At 37.8% G+C, this 6,461-nt stretch overlaps 1 pseudogene; it reads right to left on the bottom strand.

The window, feature by feature from the left end:
* Positions 1–378: 378 nt before the first annotated feature.
* Positions 379–6,229, bottom strand: LOC122867981 (annotated as a pseudogene).
* Positions 6,230–6,461: the final 232 nt, after the last annotated feature.

Below are 6,461 nucleotides of genomic sequence, written 5' to 3'. Positions count from 1 at the left end.
CATAAAAATGGATACCATAGCAAATATTAAGATTAACCCATAGAATTGCAACAATATGCGATGATGGATGATTTTTAAAGCATTTTTTACACATAATTGTATTATCAAATGTACACTGCTTCCACCCATCTCTGCATCCATCTATTTCAATATCTACAATACATTTATATCAACATATTAATGTCTGAGATAAGAAAAAATGAAATGTGTTTAGCATTGCTTCTTTATTGACATTATCACAAATTACAAAACACAATAGGCAACTCATCAACCTCTTAATTGAAAAGAAGCTTATAGCATATTAACATTTACTGTTTATAAACTGCTTGAAAGTTGCTATGTTATGATATTATATGATATGCTGAAAACAAAAATTGAAGCATTACATTCTTGATGCTGTAGTTGCTGTATTTGAACTGCAGGAGGCAATGTGTAATTACATTTCTAACACTGAAAGCTCCTCTGGCAACAAAAGGGGAAGTCATGTACTTATTCACCCTCAGAAAAGACATTTACAGAACCAATACAATGGAATGAAGTGAAATATTTAATTCAAATGTTTGTGTCTTTACATTTTTTCCCTTGAGAGTCCATTGGAATATTTGTAAAATGTATCATTAATAATCCCATTTTTATTTGAATTTTTTGCTGTGCTAAACCATGCATTTATCTTGGCTTAATCTATAATATTTTCATCTGGATAGTTACTTCTTCACTTTCAACTTTAATAACCTTTATCTATCCTCTTTGCCAATTCTCCCACTTTACCTTTTAATCCTTTCTTGCCTTTACAAAAAACACCCCAGTCACATCATCGACCCCCACCCTCATGTCCTGAGGCAGTGTGTAAACCTCCAGCCTGATCAGGGTGTAGCCACTCTTCTTCAAACTATCACAGACCTGGGCCTCACTCAGTGGGACCACAGGGATCTTACCCCTGGCCCCCCAAAATAGTAACTCTCTCCCAGGGCTCCAATGAGCAGGAGGTGGCCACCAGGCCGCAGAAGCCTCCCAATGTGGCCCAAAGCCCTGGTGAAGGCAGCCAGGTCAGGGCTGACGCTCTCCAGACAGAAGCAGGACACGAGACAGTCGGCCCCTGCTGAAGGAAGGGCATCATGGGCCAGAGGCTGAGGGCGGTGCACGTCAATGGGGAGGATGTCTGTGATGACCTGACGTAGCTTTGCAGCTTTCTCTGTCCATGCTGAGGGCCTGGTAGAGACAATATCAATGAATCTCCAAATTACATTAAAACAACTACTGTAAATGCACAATACAGCATTAATCTTCACTAGTTATGCAGTTTTGACTTGACACAGGAGCACACTGCAATGACTTTTCCTCCAGTGCCAACAGCAGTTCAAAACTCATGTATCCTACTGACTTTGGTGCCAACATGACGTTAGCATGCAGTTTTGAGTGAAATGTCTCAACAACTATTGGATAGATTGCCATCACATTTGGTAAACACATTCATCCCATTCATTTCTTGATGCCTGTTCTCCAGAATTCATCCTGTTTTCCGTTTCCTTTGTAGTCCTGCCTGTTCTGACTCAGGCCCCTGTTTCCTGTGCCTCGTCTGGTCAAGCCCTGCTGCTCTGTCCTGGAACCCTGCATTACTCCATCTCCTCGGATCTCACTCTGGACCTGCTTTGTCTGTCCCTAACTACCCTTGCCCCAGCCTCAGTTCCTGGCTCTCAGCTACCAGCTCTACCTTCCCCTAACCTGCAGCTCATCTCCCCCCGTGCTTTGCAATAAATATCTTTTTACCTTACTCCTGTCTCCTCATCTGTGTCTGCACCTGGGTTCACCTTTTCTGCAGCCCCACGTAACAGATGGTGAACATGGTAAACATTCTACTCGCTACACATTTCTACACATTAGGTGTGGTTTCTGATTATGTCCCTGTATGCCTTTTTAAAAGGCATACAAGGACATAACAAATTTTGCAAATCAAAGCACTTTATTATTGTCACATTAGGCAAAGTACAAGGATGACTCATTGCTCAATGAGAGGAGAATAAAACATGAGATCTTATGACCCTTATGAAAGAAGATGACTGATTCTTAGGATTGTGAAACCAATTATGTTATTTTGTTACCACAAGGAAAGAGAATTCTTTTTTCTCTAGGACTGTACATTACAAATATATATAATTTCCTGTTGATGATACTATTCTAACAATGATCTTAATTATCATAAGTCATTCATTCATAGTGACTGTGATATTTCAAGATATCTCAAATCTTCAAAAAGTTTAAAGGGATCTGGTCGTGTACCGTCGTCCCTCCAGTTTGCAGATTCTCACTTCCAGAGGATGGCCAAGGCCACTGTCCTCTTGAGTTGATGGACATGCGAGCAGTATCCTTACTGGGACAGGAGGACATAGGACGGAGTGCCGCAAATATCACTGATGCAGGTGTAGACAACCCTTTTATATGTTAAGACTGCACCATCTCTAGCATGCTTGACTACAAGAGACTTCTGTCAGACTAGAGAGGAAGAGAGAACACTAAGGAGACAGAGACCAGCTACAGTGTTGACTGAAGGACGCCTTATCAGACGAGATTAGGCCAGCAAGGAAAAGGAAGAGCAAAGAATGTGAGAGGATCAATGGAAAGATTGCATAAGAGCACGATAAGGCGAAAGACGTGCTGGAGTAGCAAATAGTGAGCAGTTGGGTACATGTGTACTGAGAGTGTTATTGGGTCAGACGAGGAGCAGCTAACAAGAGTAGGAAGAAAGAAAGAGAAGGAAGGACATGGGATTCAAGAAATGAATACGAGTGCTTAATCGAATTGCTTGGATGCAGGAAATTACAGTCAGGAAGCACTAATTGTCAGCCTAGTGAACTAGTGCATACATAGATATGAACTGTGCAATACACATGTCATCAATATGCGAGTAAACTAAGAACGTGTGACTATTTAGCAAACTTCAATAATGAGTGCATGAGTCATTAGAATGATTATTGCAGAAAAACTTAACATAGATGTGAGCAAGCAATATCATGTACGGCTAATAACATTCTAGATAAAGGGAACATTGAAATTAAGATAACATGTAGATGACACATATTTCATAGAAGTATAGCTCAAGTAAAACATTTATAGTATTCAATGAAATTTGCCAGAGTAAACAGTTCCAGAGATATCAATTTGAGGATTCAGACAATTCCAGTATAAATAGGAATCATCTATATGAAATCTATCAGATCCAGATAAACTAGAGTTGTAGCAGTTATACACATTTTCAACTGTTTGACATTTCCATGCTAAGGTAGCAATATAGAGAGGCAGGTACAATGATGAGAACAAGTAAGACCACGCATTTACATAACATGATATCAGTATTGATAATAAATGTGAAAGTATCAGGCTTTTGTACATGATTTGCAGACATGACTGATTATGAGACGATCGAATGGATTTGAAATGAATTCAAACAAATATTGTGATTGATCAAATTCACTTGATTAACATATATTTGTTGTTGCTAATAAAAAATGTAGTATGTATTGTAATTGATTACTGGTAATCAATTACATTGTAAGATTGATGTTTGATACTTGTTAAGAAATCTATAAAATTCTATCATCATTTTTTTCATATCACATATCAACGACATGAGTATTGATAATGTATGAACAATTTTGATTACAGCAAGTAGTTTATATGGACTAGAGTCAGTTTTATTACACTGATGTTCTAGCATTTGAGCTTATTACAATGCATTTTGTTCTCTGTAAGCTTATCTGTTTACCGTATCTAATTGTTCATACTATGTAATCTAAATCATTGATAACATAGAATCTGAACAATGTTGGATATTGAAGATTTATCATTGACTATCATAATGTTAGACATACTATGGTCAATATTGTCCAACAATTTATAATGATGTAACTGAATTGTATCATGCAATTATGCTATAGTTAAATTAACAAATTGCCTATTAATTACTATTGAAAATATCATAATATATCATTAATTACAATAATTACATTACTCATAATGTATATGCAAATTATGCATATGTAATTCTAAATTACAGATCAATTTAACACAATGTTAATCTTCAAATCATTAGACTATTGCAACAAATTGCAATTCATTTTATTTATGAATTTGAAAGCTTGACATTGTCATGTATAGCTTAATTATGATACTCTTGCAACATTATCATTATATCGAACTTTTATCATTAATGCTTACTTTGAATCAATGTAATTCTTAGTATTAATGCAATCTGAAAATAATTGTTAATGTATATTCATTGCTACTCAATAGGATGCGAACTAATCACATGATAAGCTTATACCATAATGAATGTAATCTCAAGTTGTATCTTTATCATAATTCTTGAGCATTTCATTAACTTTTATCTATTAAATTCCTGATAATAAATTGTCCATATGATTTAATCTTACCATGATTTACAATAATTCGTAATTATCATCATGTTCACTTGTTATCACTATATTACTTACCATAATGACTCTTTTCCAATTCATTAACTTAATCCATCTGCTTTAAACTCATCATCTGCCACCACCCTGCAGCTAGCATGTGAACCTAGCTACAGAGCATCATCTCTTAATGATCACAGACATGCTAGTGACACGTGCTAGATCTCTTACCTTCTCAATCTCAGTACTATCCACAGGACTTCATCAGCAGCTGACAGCCCAAGAAGCTCACATAGTGACCAAACCATCGGATAGGCATAGGCCTAGTATGACTCAGACTAGATCGCTATGCGAGATGAACTGCATGCAATGGCAAGCTTCATCCTCAATTGAGACTACGTAATGCTAGCTGATATGCATGACATGCTGCATGTGAGAGACGTGCAAGTTACATGTCATGTGAACCATCAAACACTCATGTGAATGCTCATGTAAGCTCCAAATTGACATCTAGCATTTTGCTAAGACACATGCATAGCAACTATGTGATACATTCAATGTACATGTTCATAACTTCTTGATGCACATGACTTACATTGCTTCTCATCATGTCTAACACTTCTGACCTAGGCTGACATTTGTACAATTCATCAACCATTATCACTCTTTTGATCTTCTATCTACCTTGCTTCACTGACCTGTTCAGTCCCTTCTGTCTGGTCACCTGTCACTCTCACTCATCTGTCACGATTCTCACTCGTCTCTATCTTGCCCTAGTCCTGTTCTCAACTCAGCTCTACCTTCTCAACTGCACTCATCTCACTAGTGCAAATCAACTTACTCTTCCTCCTACATGTAGTCTTTGACCTGCTAGCCTTCACAGTCATTCTTTCAGGACTCATAACAATTTGATACCATGCTAACTTCTACTTGCTACTTTCTACAATTTGTCCAAATTTGTACTAGGCCTACTGACAAGAAATAGTCATAAGCTTTGTCAAGAGCACATGTCTCTGTTGAGCATTAGCAGACACAATCTGCAAGTTAGGACTGTCTGCACATGCACAAGAGATGCTGATTCTGAGCTTGAATGATATGCTATAGTACAAACTTAAGTCTATGTACATCTGCTCATATTGTAAGCCTCAAGTAAGATCTTGCATGGACTATCATCAATAGAGATCCTCAATGTCATCACTGAATGCCACATTCCACATTACACTACTAGCATCGAGTACGCATATCAAGATCGCATGATGCTCAACGTACGTATTCAGCTGCACGCTCACCAGTTTCAACTGCATGCAGTGTCAAGATGCAATGAGTAGGGCAGCTACCTCATGCCAATGAGCATCACAATCTTATGAGACCTACATGAGTATTGCTAAATCATCGTACCAACTGCATTTACTGAGATGATGGAGACCCGAACATCACTAGCTACATCACATAGCGAAATCTGACTCATGACATATCATGAGAATAGAGTCATCCGTATAGATCAACTTATTTTCATCTTATTATAACTAGCATTAATGATGTAGTGATCATAGATGCATCAATCGATAACTCCTGCTTAAGCTCTACTCTGTCAAAGCTCATGCAGTTTCCTGGATCAGTATCCAGTCAATCATGTCATTCTCAACTACTTGACTAGCTTTGCATGCATCTTGATAGCCTAGTCCTGATCTCACTGTCCCTCGTCTTATCCTTCTGTCAGCGCTACTGTCCACGTCCCTGGTCACTGCTGCCTCTCAACCTATCAGTCCTGTGACAGTTGAAGTGTGATACTCGTTTGCTAGGTACCTGTAGAGAGCTACCATGGCATCGCATACGTCATACTTTGCCTTAAATCTTCAATACATTTATTGGTCACAATACTTGGCTGTACAGTCCTTGCAGCTAATGCCTAGCATCTCAACGCCTTATAGTATCCAAAAATGTGAAATCTGGATAATCTAATTCATGGTTCACATATTTAAGTCAGATTAGCTTAATGGTGACAGATGATCAATTGGATCATAGTCATATACCTATACATTATGTATGTCCTTC

The sequence above is a fragment of the Siniperca chuatsi genome, linkage group LG20 (assembly GCF_020085105.1).
Source record: "Siniperca chuatsi isolate FFG_IHB_CAS linkage group LG20, ASM2008510v1, whole genome shotgun sequence".
Classification (NCBI taxonomy): Eukaryota; Metazoa; Chordata; class Actinopteri; order Centrarchiformes; family Sinipercidae; genus Siniperca; species Siniperca chuatsi.
The sequence above is the reverse complement of the archived record's forward strand: the minus strand, read 5'-3'. Positions and strand labels throughout refer to the sequence as shown.